The sequence below is a fragment of the Bombina bombina genome, chromosome 2 (genome assembly GCF_027579735.1).
Source record: "Bombina bombina isolate aBomBom1 chromosome 2, aBomBom1.pri, whole genome shotgun sequence".
In the NCBI taxonomy this organism is placed as follows: Eukaryota; Metazoa; Chordata; class Amphibia; order Anura; family Bombinatoridae; genus Bombina; species Bombina bombina.
In genome coordinates this window covers 1,343,135,701-1,343,148,761 of record NC_069500.1, presented here as the reverse complement: position 1 = coordinate 1,343,148,761, position 13,061 = coordinate 1,343,135,701, and the positions used below count along the sequence as shown (strand labels likewise).

At 41.7% G+C, this 13,061-nt stretch overlaps 1 protein-coding gene across 1 annotated transcript in view; it reads left to right on the top strand.

Moving 5' to 3' along the window:
* The first annotated feature begins 1,365 nt into the window (after positions 1 to 1,365).
* The window catches only part of TACC3 (transforming acidic coiled-coil containing protein 3), a 111,592-nt gene continuing 99,896 nt past the window's right edge, over positions 1,366 to 13,061 (top strand). The window contains exon 1 of the mRNA XM_053704230.1: positions 1,366 to 1,494. The gene's annotated coding sequence lies outside the window, so the exon portion shown is untranslated. The remainder of the gene's footprint in view (positions 1,495 to 13,061) is intronic.

The window sequence follows — 13,061 nt, the reverse complement described above, 5'->3', positions numbered from 1 at the left end:
ACAAGGTCCTTTCAGTCATCCAAATCTAATTTCTCTGAGACTGACTGCATGGAGATTGAACGCTTGATCCTATCAAAGCGTGGCTTCTCCGAGTCAGTTATTGATACCTTGATACAGGCACGAAAGCCTGTTACCAGAAAAATCTACCATAAGATATGGCGTAAATACCTGTATTGGTGCGAATCCAAGAGTTACTCATGGAGTAAGGTTAGGATTCCAAGGATATTGTCTTTTCTCCAAGAGGGTTTGGAAAAAGGCTTATCAGCTAGTTCTTTAAAGGGACAGATTTCTGCTCTGTCTATTCTTTTGCACAAGCGTCTGGCAGAAGTTCCAGACGTCCAGGCCTTTTGTCAAGCCTTAGCTAGGATTAAGCCTGTGTTTAAAACTGTTGCTCCTCCGTGGAGTTTAAACTTGGTTCTTAAAGTTCTTCAAGGAGTTCCGTTTGAACCCCTTCATTCCATTGATATTAAACTTTTATCTTGGAAAGTTCTGTTTTTGATGGCTATTTCCTCGGCTCGAAGAGTCTCTGAGTTATCCGCCTTACATTGTGATTCTCCTTATCTGATTTTCCATTCAGACAAGGTAGTTCTGCGTACTAAACCTGGGTTTTTGCCTAAGGTAGTCTCTAACAGGAATATCAATCAGGAGATTGTTGTTCCGTCATTATGTCCTAATCCTTCTTCAAAGAAGGAACGACTTTTGCACAATCTGGACGTAGTCCGTGCCCTGAAATTTTATTTACAGGCAACTAAGGATTTTCGTCAAACTTCTTCACTGTTTGTTGTTTACTCTGGGCAGAGGAGAGGTCAAAAAGCTTCGGCAACCTCTCTCTCCTTTTGGCTTTGTAGCATAATACGCTTAGCCTATGAGACTGCTGGACAGCAGCCCCCTGAAAGAATTACAGCTCATTCCACTAGAGCTGTGGCTTCCACCTGGGCCTTTAAGAATGAGGCCTCTGTTGAACAGATTTGCAAGGCTGCGACTTGGTCTTCGCTTCACACTTTTTCAAAATTTTACAAATTTGACACTTTTGCTTCTTCGGAGGCTGTTTTTGGGAGAAAGGTTCTACAGGCAGTGGTTCCTTCCGTTTAAGTTCCTGCCTTGTCCCTCCCATCATCCGTGTACTTAGCTTTGGTATTGGTATCCCATAAGTAATGGATGACCCGTGGACTGAATACACTTAACAAGAGAAAACATAATTTATGCTTACCTGATAAATTTATTTCTCTTGTAGTGTATTCAGTCCACGGCCCGCCCTATCTTTTTTAAGGCAGATCTAAATTTTAATTAATACTCCAGTCACCACTGCACCCTATGGTTTCTCCTTTCTCCTCTTGTTTCGGTCGAATGACTGGATATGACATGTGAGGGGAGGAGCTATATAGCAGCTCTGCTTGGGTGATCCTCTTGCAACTTCCTGTTGGGAAGGGGAATATATCCCATAAGTAATGGATGACCCGTGGACTGAATACACAAGAGAAATAAATTTATCAGGTAAGCATAAATTATGTTTTCATGATTCAGATTAAATAACTTTACAATTTACTATTGGTATCCTTTGTTTAAGGAGCAACAATGCACTACTGGGAGCTAGCTGGACACATTAGGTAACCAATGAAAAGAGGAATATATGTGCAGCCACCAATCAGCAGCTAGCTCCCAGTAGTGCATTGCTGCTCCTGAGCCTACCTAGGTATGATTTTCAACAAAGGATACCAAGAGAATGAAGCAAATTTGAAAATAGAAATAAAGTAGAATTTCATGCTCCATCTAATTCATGAGTTTAGAAGGACAGTCAACACTAAAATTGTTATTGTTCAAAAAGACAGATAACGCCTTTACTACCCATTCCCCAGCTTTGCATAACCAACATTGTTATATTAATATACTTTATAACATTTAAACCTCTAAATTTCTTCCTGTTTCTAAACCACTACAGGCAGCCTCTTATCACATTCTTTCTCCTGTTAAGTGTAGTCAGTCCACGGGTCATCCATTACTTATGGGATATTAACTCCTCCCCAACAGGAAGTGCAAGAGGATCACCCAAGCAGAGCTGCTATATAGCTCCTCCCCTCTACGTCACACCCAGTCATTCTCTTGCACCCAACTAATAGATAGGATGTGTGAGAGGACTGTGGTGATTAAACTTAGTTTTTATATCTTCAATCAAAAGTTTGTTATTTTAAACGGCACCGGAGTGTGTTGTTTTCTTCTCAGGCAGAATTTGAAGAAGAATCTACCTGAGTTTTTGTGTATGATCTTAGCGGACGTAACTAAGATCCATTTGCTGTTCTCGGCCATTCTGAGGAGTAAGGTAACTTCAGATCAGGGGACAGCGGGCAGGTTCACCTGCAAAGAGGTATGTTGCAGTATATTATTTTCTAAGGAATGGAATTGACTGAGAAAATACTGCTAATACCGATATAATGTAAGTACAGCCTTAAATGCAGTAGTAGCAACTGGTATCAGGCTGATATGTATATATGTTTACACTTAAGTATTTCTGGGGAATGGCACTTCACTGGGAAAATACTGTATGCATATAACTTTTAGCCTAACTTGCAGTGTGAGCGACTAGCAGCAGGCTTTTAATGACATTTCATAAATTAGATTTTAAACGTCTGCTGGCATGTTAAATCGTTTAATTATCTGAGGTACTTGGTGAAAAATAGTTTTGGGCGTTATTTTCCACATGGCTGTCGTTTGTTTTAAATTAAAACAGTTTACTGAGCTTCCCTCACTGTTGTAGTGTGAGTGGGAGGGGCCTATTTTGGCGCTTTTACTACGCATCAGAAATTCAGTCACAGTCTGCCTTTTTCTCCCTGCATGATCCAGGAAGTCTCCACAGAGCTCAGGGGTCTTCAAAACTAGTTTTGAGGGAGGTAATCACTCACAGCAGACCTGTGAGACTGTGCTTTGACTGTGATAAAAACGCTTATATTTTCAATTGTTATCCGTTTTTTCTGATATTAAGGGTTAATCATCCATTGCTAATGAGTGCAATCCTTTACTAAATTTGGTTTCTATAACTAATCCGGTTCATTGTTATTCAACTGTGACAGTTTTTGTGTGCTTCTTAAAGGCACAGTAACGTTTTACATATTGCTTGTAAATTTAGTTGAAAAGCATTTCCAAGCTTGCTAGTCTAATTGCTAGTTTGTTTAAACATGTCTGACACAGAGGAATCTCTTTGTGCAATATGTTCAAAAGCCAAGGTGGAGCCCAATAGAAATTTATGTACTAATTGCATTGATGCTACTTTAAATAAAAGTCAATCTGTACATGTTAAGCAACATTCACCAGACAACGAGGGGGAAGTTATGCCGACTAACTTGCCTCACGTGTCAGTACCTGCATCTCCCGCTCAGGAGGTGCGTGATATTGTAACGCCAAGTACATCAGGGCGGCCATTACAAATCACTCTACAAGACATGGCTAATGTTATGACTGAAGTTTTGTCTAAATTGCCAGAACTTAGGGGTAAACGAGATCACTCTGGGATGAGAACAGAGTACGCTGATAATGCTAGGGCCATGTCTGATACTGCGTCACAATTTGCAGAGCATGAGGACGGAGAGCTTCATTCTGCGGGTGACGGATCTGATCCAAATAAACTGGATTCAGACATTTCAAATTTTAAGTTTAAGCTGGAAAACCTCCGTGCATTACTAGGGGAGGTGTTAGCGGCTCTGAATGATTGTAACACAGTTGCAATACCAGAGAAAATGTGTAGGTTGGATAAATATTTTGCGGTACCGACGAGTACTGACGTTTTTCCTATACCTAAGAGACTTACTGAAATTGTTACTAAGGAGTGGGATAGACCCGGTGTGCCTTTCTCACCCCCTCCTATATTCAGAAAAATGTTTCCAATAGACGCCACCACACGGGACTTATGGCAAACGGTCCCTAAGGTGGAGGGAGCAGTTTCTACTTTAGCTAAGCGTACCACTATCCCGGTGGAGGATAGTTGTGCCTTTTCAGATCCAATGGATAAAAAGTTAGAGGGTTACCTTAAGAAAATGTTTGTTCAACAAGGTTTTATATTACAACCCCTTGCATGCATTGCGCCTGTCACGGCTGCGGCAGCATTTTGGTTTGAGTCTCTGGAAGAGACCCTTGACTCAGCGCCATTAGATGAGATTTCACACAAGCTTAAAACCCTTAAGCTAGCTAATTCATTTATTTCTGATGCCGTAGTACATTTAACTAAACTTACGGCTAAGAATTCCGGATTCGCCATTCAGGCACGCAGAGCGCTGTGGCTAAAATCCTGGTCAGCTGATGTAACTTCTAAATCGAAATTACTTAACATACCTTTCAAGGGGCAGACTTTATTCGGGCCCGGTTTGAAAGAAATTATCGCTGATATTACGGGAGGTAAAGGCCATGCCCTGCCTCAAGACAGAGCCAAACCTAGGGCTAGACAGTCTAATTTTCGTGCCTTTCGTAACTTCAAGGCAGGAGCAGCATCAACTTCCTCTGCTCCAAAACAGGAAGGAGCTGTTGCTCGCTACAGACAAGGCTGGAAACCTAACCAGACCTGGAACAAGGGCAAGCAGGCCAGAAAACCTGCTGCTGCCCCTAAGACAGCATGAAGTGAGGGCCCCCGATCCGGAAACGGATCTAGTGGGGGGCAGACTCTCTCTCTTCGCCCAGGCTTGGGCAAGAGATGTCCAGGATCCCTGGGCGTTGGAGTTCATATCTCAGGGATATCTTCTGGACTTCAAAGCTTCTCCTCCACAAGGGAGATTTCACCTTTCAAGGTTGTCAACAAACCAGATAAAGAAAGAGGCGTTTCTACGCTGTGTACAAGACCTTTTACTAATGGGAGTGATCCACCCAGTTCCGCGGTCGGAACACGGACAAGGGTTTTACTCAAATCTGTTTGTGGTTCCCAAAAAAGAGGGAACCTTCAGACCAATATTGGATTTAAAGATCCTAAACAAATTCCTAAGAGTTCCATCGTTCAAGATGGAAACTATTCGGACAATCTTACCCATGATCCAAAGAGGTCAGTACATGACCACAGTGGATTTAAAGGATGCTTACCTTCACATACCGATTCACAGAGAACATTACCGGTATCTAAGGTTTGCCTTCCTAGACAGGCATTACCAGTTTGTAGCTCTTCCCTTCGGGTTGGCTACGGCTCCAAGAATCTTTACAAAGGTTCTGGGCTCTCTTCTGGCGGTACTAAGACCGCGAGGAATTTCGGTAGCTCCATACCTAGACGACATTCTGATACAAGCGTCAAGCTTCCAAACTGCCAAGTCTCATACAGAGTTAGTACTGGCATTTCTAAGGTCGCATGGGTGGAAAGTGAACGAAGAGAAGAGTTCTCTCTTACCACTCACAAGAGTTCCCTTCTTGGGGACTCTTATAGATTCTGTAGAAATGAAAATTTACCTGACAGAGGACAGGTTAACAAAGCTTCTAAATGCTTGCCGTGTCCTTCATTCCATTCAACACCCGTCAGTGGCTCAATGCATGGAGGTAATCGGCTTAATGGTAGCGGCAATGGACATAGTTCCTTTTGCACGCCTGCACCTCAGACCTCTGCAATTGTGCATGCTAAGTCAGTGGAATGGGGATTACTCAGATTTGTCCCCTACGCTGAATCTGGATCAAGAGACCAGAGATTCTCTTCTATGGTGGCTTTCTCGGCCACATCTGTCCAGGGGGATGTCCTTCAGCAGGCCAGACTGGGCAATTGTAACAACAGACGCCAGCCTACTAGGTTGGGGCGCTGTCTGGAATTCCCTGAAGGCTCAGGGATCATGGACTCAAGAGGAGAGTCTCCTTCCAATAAACATTCTGGAATTGAGAGCAGTTCTCAATGCCCTTCTGGCTTGGCCTCAGTTAGCAACTCTGAGGTTCATCAGGTTTCAGTCGGACAACATCACGACTGTGGCTTACATCAACCATCAGGGAGGGACAAGGAGTTCCCTAGCGATGATGGAAGTATCAAAGATAATTCGCTGGGCAGAGTCTCACTCTTGCCACCTGTCAGCGATCCACATCCCAGGAGTGGAGAACTGGGAGGCGGATTTCCTAAGTCGCCAGACTTTTCATCCGGGGGAGTGGGAACTTCATCCGGAGGTCTTTGCCCAAATACTTCGACGTTGGGGCAAACCAGATATGGATCTCATGGCATCTCGCCAGAACGCCAAGCTTCCTTGTTACGGGTCCAGGTCCAGGGACCCGGGAGCGGTCCTGATAGATGCCTTGACAGCACCTTGGACCTTCAGGATGGCTTATGTGTTTCCACCCTTCCCGATGCTTCCTCGTTTGATTGCCAGGATCAAACAGGAGAAAGCATCGGTGATTCTAATAGCGCCTGCATGGCCACGCAGGACCTGGTATGCAGATCTAGTGGACATGTCCTCCTGTCCACCTTGGTCTCTGCCTCTGAGACAGGAACTTCTAATTCAGGGTCCTTTCAAACATCAAAATCTAATTTCTCTGAAGCTGACTGCATGGAAATTGAACGCTTGATTTTATCAAAGCGTGGATTTTCGGAGTCAGTAATTGATACCTTAATACAGGCTAGGAAACCTGTTACCAGGAAAATTTACCATAAGATATGGCGTTAATACTTACACTGGTGCGAATCCAAGAGCTACTCATGGAGTAAGGTTAGGATTCCTAGGATATTGTCTTTTCTACAAGAAGGTTTAGAAAAGGGTTTATCTGCAAGTTCTTTAAATGGACAGATCTCAGCTCTGTCCATCCTTTTACACAAACGTCTGTCAGAAGTTCCAGACGTTCAGGCTTTTTGTCAGGCTTTGGCTAGGATTAAGCCTGTGTTTAAGACTGTAGCTCCACCGTGGAGCTTAAATTTAGTTCTTAACGTTTTACAGGGTGTTCCGTTTGAACCCCTTCATTCCATTGATATCAAGCTGTTATCTTGGAAAGTTCTGTTTTTAATGGCTATTTCCTCGGCTCGTAGAGTCTCTGAGTTATCAGCCTTACATTGTGATTCCCCTTATCTGATTTTTCATTCAGATAAGGTAGTTCTGCGTACTAAACCTGGGTTCTTACCTAAGGTAGTTACTAACAAGAATATCAATCAAGAGATTGTTGTTCCATCATTGTGCCCTAACCCTTCTTCAAAGAAGGAACGACTTCTGCACAATCTAGACGTAGTCCGTGCCCTGAAATTTTATTTACAGGCAACTAAAGATTTTCGGCAAACTTCTTCCCTGTTTGTCGTTTATTCTGGACAGAGGAGAGGTCAAAAAGCATCTGCTACCTCTCTATCCTTTTGGCTTCGTAGCATAATACTTTTAGCCTATGAGACTGCTGGACAGCAACCTCCTGAAAGGATTACAGCTCATTCTACTAGAGCTGTGGCTTCCACTTGGGCCTTTAAGAATGAGGCCTCTGTTGAACAGATTTGCAAGGCTGCAACTTGGTCTTCTCTTCATACTTTTTCCAAATTTTACAAATTTGACACTTTTGCTTCTTCGGAGGCTGTTTTTGGGAGAAAGGTTCTTCAGGCAGTGGTTCCTTCCGTATAAAGATCCTGCCTGTCCCTCCCGTCATCCGTGTACTTTAGCTTTGGTATTGGTATCCCATAAGTAATGGATGACCCGTGGACTGACTACACTTAACAGGAGAAAACATAATTTATGCTTACCTGATAAATTCCTTTCTCCTGTAGTGTAGTCAGTCCACGGCCCGCCCTGTTTTTTATGGCAGGTCTAAATTTTTAAATTATACTCCAGTCACCACTGCACCCTATAGTTTCTCCTTTCTCGTTTGGTTTTCAGTCGAATGACTGGGTGTGACGTAGAGGGGAGGAGCTATATAGCAGCTCTGCTTGGGTGATCCTCTTGCACTTCCTGTTGGGGAGGAGTTAATATCCCATAAGTAATGGATGACCCGTGGACTGACTACACTACAGGAGAAAGGAATTTATCAGGTAAGCATAAATTATGTTTTTTTATTAGCTTTTTACAACAGGGGAGTGCTCGTTCATGTGAGCCATATAAATAACATTGTGCTCTCTCCCATGGAGTTGTGCACAACACTGCACTTATTGGCTAAAATGCAAGTCAATAGATAATAAATAAAAAGTCATGTGATCAGGTGGCTGTCAAAAGAGGCTTAGATACAAGGTAATCACAGAGGTAAAAAGTATATTAATATAACTGTGTTGGCTGTGCAAAACTGGGGAATGGGTAATAAAGGGATTATCTATCTTTTTAAACAATACAAAATTTTGAGTTTACTGTCCCTTTAATTTAGACTGTTTTGTCCCTTTAATTTTTCTGCCTGCACCCATGCCAGAATGTTATTTTCTTACTATTTTCGGTAGTCAATGCGAAGTAGGGTTGCCAGCTTTACTCCACAAAAATACTGGACAATCTATGTACAGTATATGTTTATCAACTGAGCAGTCATTTTACCCCTTGGTAACATGCAAATAAATAATTTAGGCTCTTTGGCTGCCAGTAACATATGTAAACAGAAGGAATTTGACCCCCTTGACTGTCCCTCACTTCTTTCTGCTGCATATGTGCTATGCATTTAGGCATAAGAGACCTTTTACATTTATCTAACACATATGGACTTTAAAAAAAAAACTGGACAGCCTGCTAAAATACTGCACTGTCCGGTTGAATACTGGACACCTGGCAACCCTAAATTGTGAAGCCATACCCATTACAAATAATAGGCATGCGCTGCCGGGTTTAAGAAAGCCGCAGTAAAATATTACATTAGAGTTTCTGCACATGTTGGATACACGTATAATATCCCATGCAAAAGTATAGGTGAGACTGTTCTATGTGTCACTGCACTACAGAAAAGATTGAGGAAGGGATGGAGGAAGCGTAAAATGTTAAAAACTATAATGTTTTATACATAAAAATAAGCAATTTACGTAGGCAGAATTACTAAACTGTTTATTTACCATCACTTTAATAAATAATCAGATCATACCCACATGACCCTTCACACTCTTCATCAGACACATGCCACATCAGATGCCCTGGTCCTGCAAAGCCTCTATCATTCACAAGCCACGTGAGACCCACTGTCCCTGCAGTCCCTTTGTCAGCCACATGCAAACTTTTGTCCTTGCAATCCCTTTGTCAGAAACATGTCACTTGTGCCTCTGTCACCCACATGATACATTAGACCACAATTATTTTGCAGACCCTTAAATTGACATTAAATTGATATGTAATTTGTGCAATCTAAATATTCACTGCAATATATTTGTGCAATATAAATAGACCAGCATACAAAATAAATGTGCCCGTGGGCTGCCGTAGCAGCTAAGAACGGCGAACGGTTGCAACGAATAAAGGCACTTTCTGCATGAAGTATATTATACTTCATGAATGAAAGTGCCCTTTATTTGTTTCAACAGTCAACCCTAGCATTTCAATAACGCTATGGTTGACTTTCACTTTAAACACTGTGGCCTTGATTTAGAGTTCGGTGGTAAAAGGGCTGTTAACGCTCCGCGGGTTTTTTTCTGGCCGCACCATAAATTTAACTCTGGTATCGAGAGTTCAAACAAATGCTGCGTTAGGCTCCAAAAAAGGAGCGTAGAGCATTTTTACCGCAAATGCAACTCTCGATACCAGAGCTGCTTACGGACGTGGCCGGCATCAAAAACGTGCTCGTGCACGATTCTCCCATAGGAAACAATGGGGCTGTTTGAGCTGAAAAAAAACCTAACACCTGCAAAAAAGCAGCGTTCAGCTCCTAACGCAGCCCCATTGTTTCCTATGGGGAAACACTTCCTACGTCTGCACCTAACACCCTAACATGTACCCCGAGTCTAAACACCCCTAGCCTTACACTTATTAACCCCTAATCTGCCGCCCACGCTATCGCTGACCCCTGCATTACACTTTTAACCCCTAATCTGCCGCTCCGTAAAACGCCGCCACCTACGTTATCCCTATGTACCCCTAATCTGCTGCCCTAACATCGCCGACCCCTATGTTATATTTATTAACCCCTAATCTGCCCCCCACAACGTCGCCGACACCTACCTACACTTATTAACCCCTAATCTGCCGAGCGGACCTGAGCGCTACTATAATAAAGTTATTAACCCCTAATCCGCCTCACTAACCCTATCATAAATAGTATTAACCCCTAATCTGCCCTCCCTAACATCGCCGACACCTACCTTCAATTATTAACCCCTAAACTTCCGATCGGAGCTCACCGCTATTCTAATAAATGGATTAACCCCTAAAGCTAAGTCTAACCCTAACACTAACACCCCCCTAAGTTAAATATAATTTTTAACTAACGAAATAAATTAACTCTTATTAAATAACTTATTCCTATTTAAAGCTAAATACTTACCTGTAAAATAAATCCTAATATAGCTACAATATAAATTATAATTATATTATAGCTATTTTAGGATTAATATTTATTTTACAGGCAACTTTGTAATTATTTTAACCAGGTACAATAGCTATTAAATAGTTAAGAACTATTTAATAGTTACCTAGTTAAAATAATAACAAATTTACCTGTAAAATAAATCCTAACCTAAGTTATAATTAAACCTAACACTACCCTATCAATAAAATAATTAAATAAACTACCTACAATTACCTACAATTAACCTAACACTACACTATCAATAAATTAATTAAACACAATTGCTACAAATAAATACAATTAAATAAACTAGCTAAAGTACAAAAAATAAAAAAGAACTAAGTTACAGAAAATAAAAAAATATTTACAAACATAAGAAAAATATTACAACAATTTTAAACTAATTACACCTACTCTAAGCCCCCTAATAAAATAACAAAGCCCCCCCAAATAAAAAATTCCCTACCCTATTCTAAATTAAAAAAGTTACAAGCTCTTTTACCTTACCAGCCCTGAACAGGGCCCTTTGCGGGGCATGCCCCAAGAATTTCAGCTCTTTTGCCTGTAAAAGAATAAATACAATACCCCCCCCCCCAACATTACAACCCCCCACCCACATACCCCTAATCTAACCCAAACCCCCCTTAAATAAACCTAACACTAAGCCCCTGAAGATCTTCCTACCTTGTCTTCACCATCCAGGTATCACCGATCCGTCCTGGCTCCAAGATCTTCATCCAACCCAAGCGGGGGTTGGCGATCCATAATCCGGTGCTCCAAAGTCTTCCTCCTATCCGGCAAGAAGAGGACATCCGGACCGGCAAACATCTTCTCCAAGCGGCATCTTCGATCTTCTTCCATCCGGTGCGGAGCGGGTCCATCTTGAAGCAGGCGACGCGGATCCATCCTCTTCTTCCGATGTCTCCCGACTAATGACGGTTCCTTTAAGGGACGTCATCCAAGATGGCGTCCCTCGAATTCCGATTGGCTGATAGGATTCTATCAGCCAATCGGAATTAAGGTAGGAATTTTCTGATTGGCTGATGGAATCAGCCAATCAGAATCAAGTTCAATCCGATTGGCCGATCCCATCAGCCAATCAGATTGAGCTCGCATTCTATTGGCTGATCGGAACAGCCAATAGAATGCGAGCTCAATCTGATTGGCTGATTGGATCAGCCAATCGGATTGAACTTGATTCTGATTGGCTGATTCCATCAGCCAATCAGAAAATTCCTACCTTAATTCCGATTGGCTGATAGAATCCTATCAGCCAATCGGAATTCGAGGGACGCCATCTTGGATGACGTCCCTTAAAGGAACCGTCATTAGTCGGGAGACATCGGAAGAAGAGGATGGATCCGCGTCGCCTGCTTCAAGATGGACCCGCTCCGCACCGGATGGAAGAAGATCGAAGATTCCGCTTGGAGAAGATGTTTGCCGGTCCGGATGTCCTCTTCTTGCCGGATAGGAGGAAGACTTTGGAGCACCGGATTATGGATCGCCAACCCCCGCTTGGGTTGGATGAAGATCTTGGAGCCAGGACGGATCGGTGATACCTGGATGGTGAAGACAAGGTAGGAAGATCTTCAGGGGCTTAGTGTTAGGTTTATTTAAGGGGGGTTTGGGTTAGATTAGGGGTATGTGGGTGGTGGGTTGTAATGTTGGGGGGGGGGGGGTATTGTATTGATTCTTTTACAGGCAAAAGAGCTGAAATTCTTGGGGCATGCCCCGCAAAGGGCCCTGTTCAGGGCTGGTAAGGTAAAAGAGCTTGTAACTTTTTTAATTTAGAATAGGGTAGGGAATTTTTTATTTTGGGGGGCTTTGTTATTTTATTAGGGGGCTTAGAGTAGGTGTAATTAGTTTAAAATTGTTGTAATATTTTTCTTATGTTTGTAAATATTTTTTTATTTTCTGTAACTTAGTTCTTTTTTATTTTTTGTACTTTAGCTAGTTTATTTAATTGTATTTATTTGTAGCAATTGTGTTTAATTTATTTATTGATAGTGCAGTGTTAGGTTAATTGTAGGTAATTGTAGGTAGTTTATTTAATTATTTTATTGATAGGGTAGTGTTAGGTTTAATTATAACTTAGGTTAGGATTTATTTTACAGGTAAATTTGTTATTATTTTAACTAGGTAACTATTAAATAGTTCTTAACTATTTAATAGCTATTGTACCTGGTTAAAATAATTACAAAGTTGCCTGTAAAATAAATATTAATCCTAAAATAGCTATAATATAATTATAATTTATATTGTAGCTATATTAGGATTTATTTTACAGGTAAGTATTTAGCTTTAAATAGGAATAAGTTATTTAATAAGAGTTAATTTATTTCGTTAGATAAAAATTATATTTAACTTAGGGGGGTGTTAGTGTTAGGGTTAGACTTAGCTTTAGGGGTTAATCCATTTATTAGAATAGCGGTGAGCTCCGATCGGAAGTTTAGGGGTTAATAATTGAAGGTAGGTGTCGGCGATGTTAGGGAGGGCAGATTAGGGGTTAATACTATTTATGATAGGGTTAGTGAGGCGGATTAGGGGTTAATAACTTTATTATAGTAGCGCTCAGGTCCGCTCGGCAGATTAGGGGTTAATAAGTGTAGGTAGGTGTCGGCGACGTTGTGGGGGGCAGATTAGGGGTTCATAAATATAACATAGGGGTCGGCGATGTTAGGGGCAGCAGATTAGGG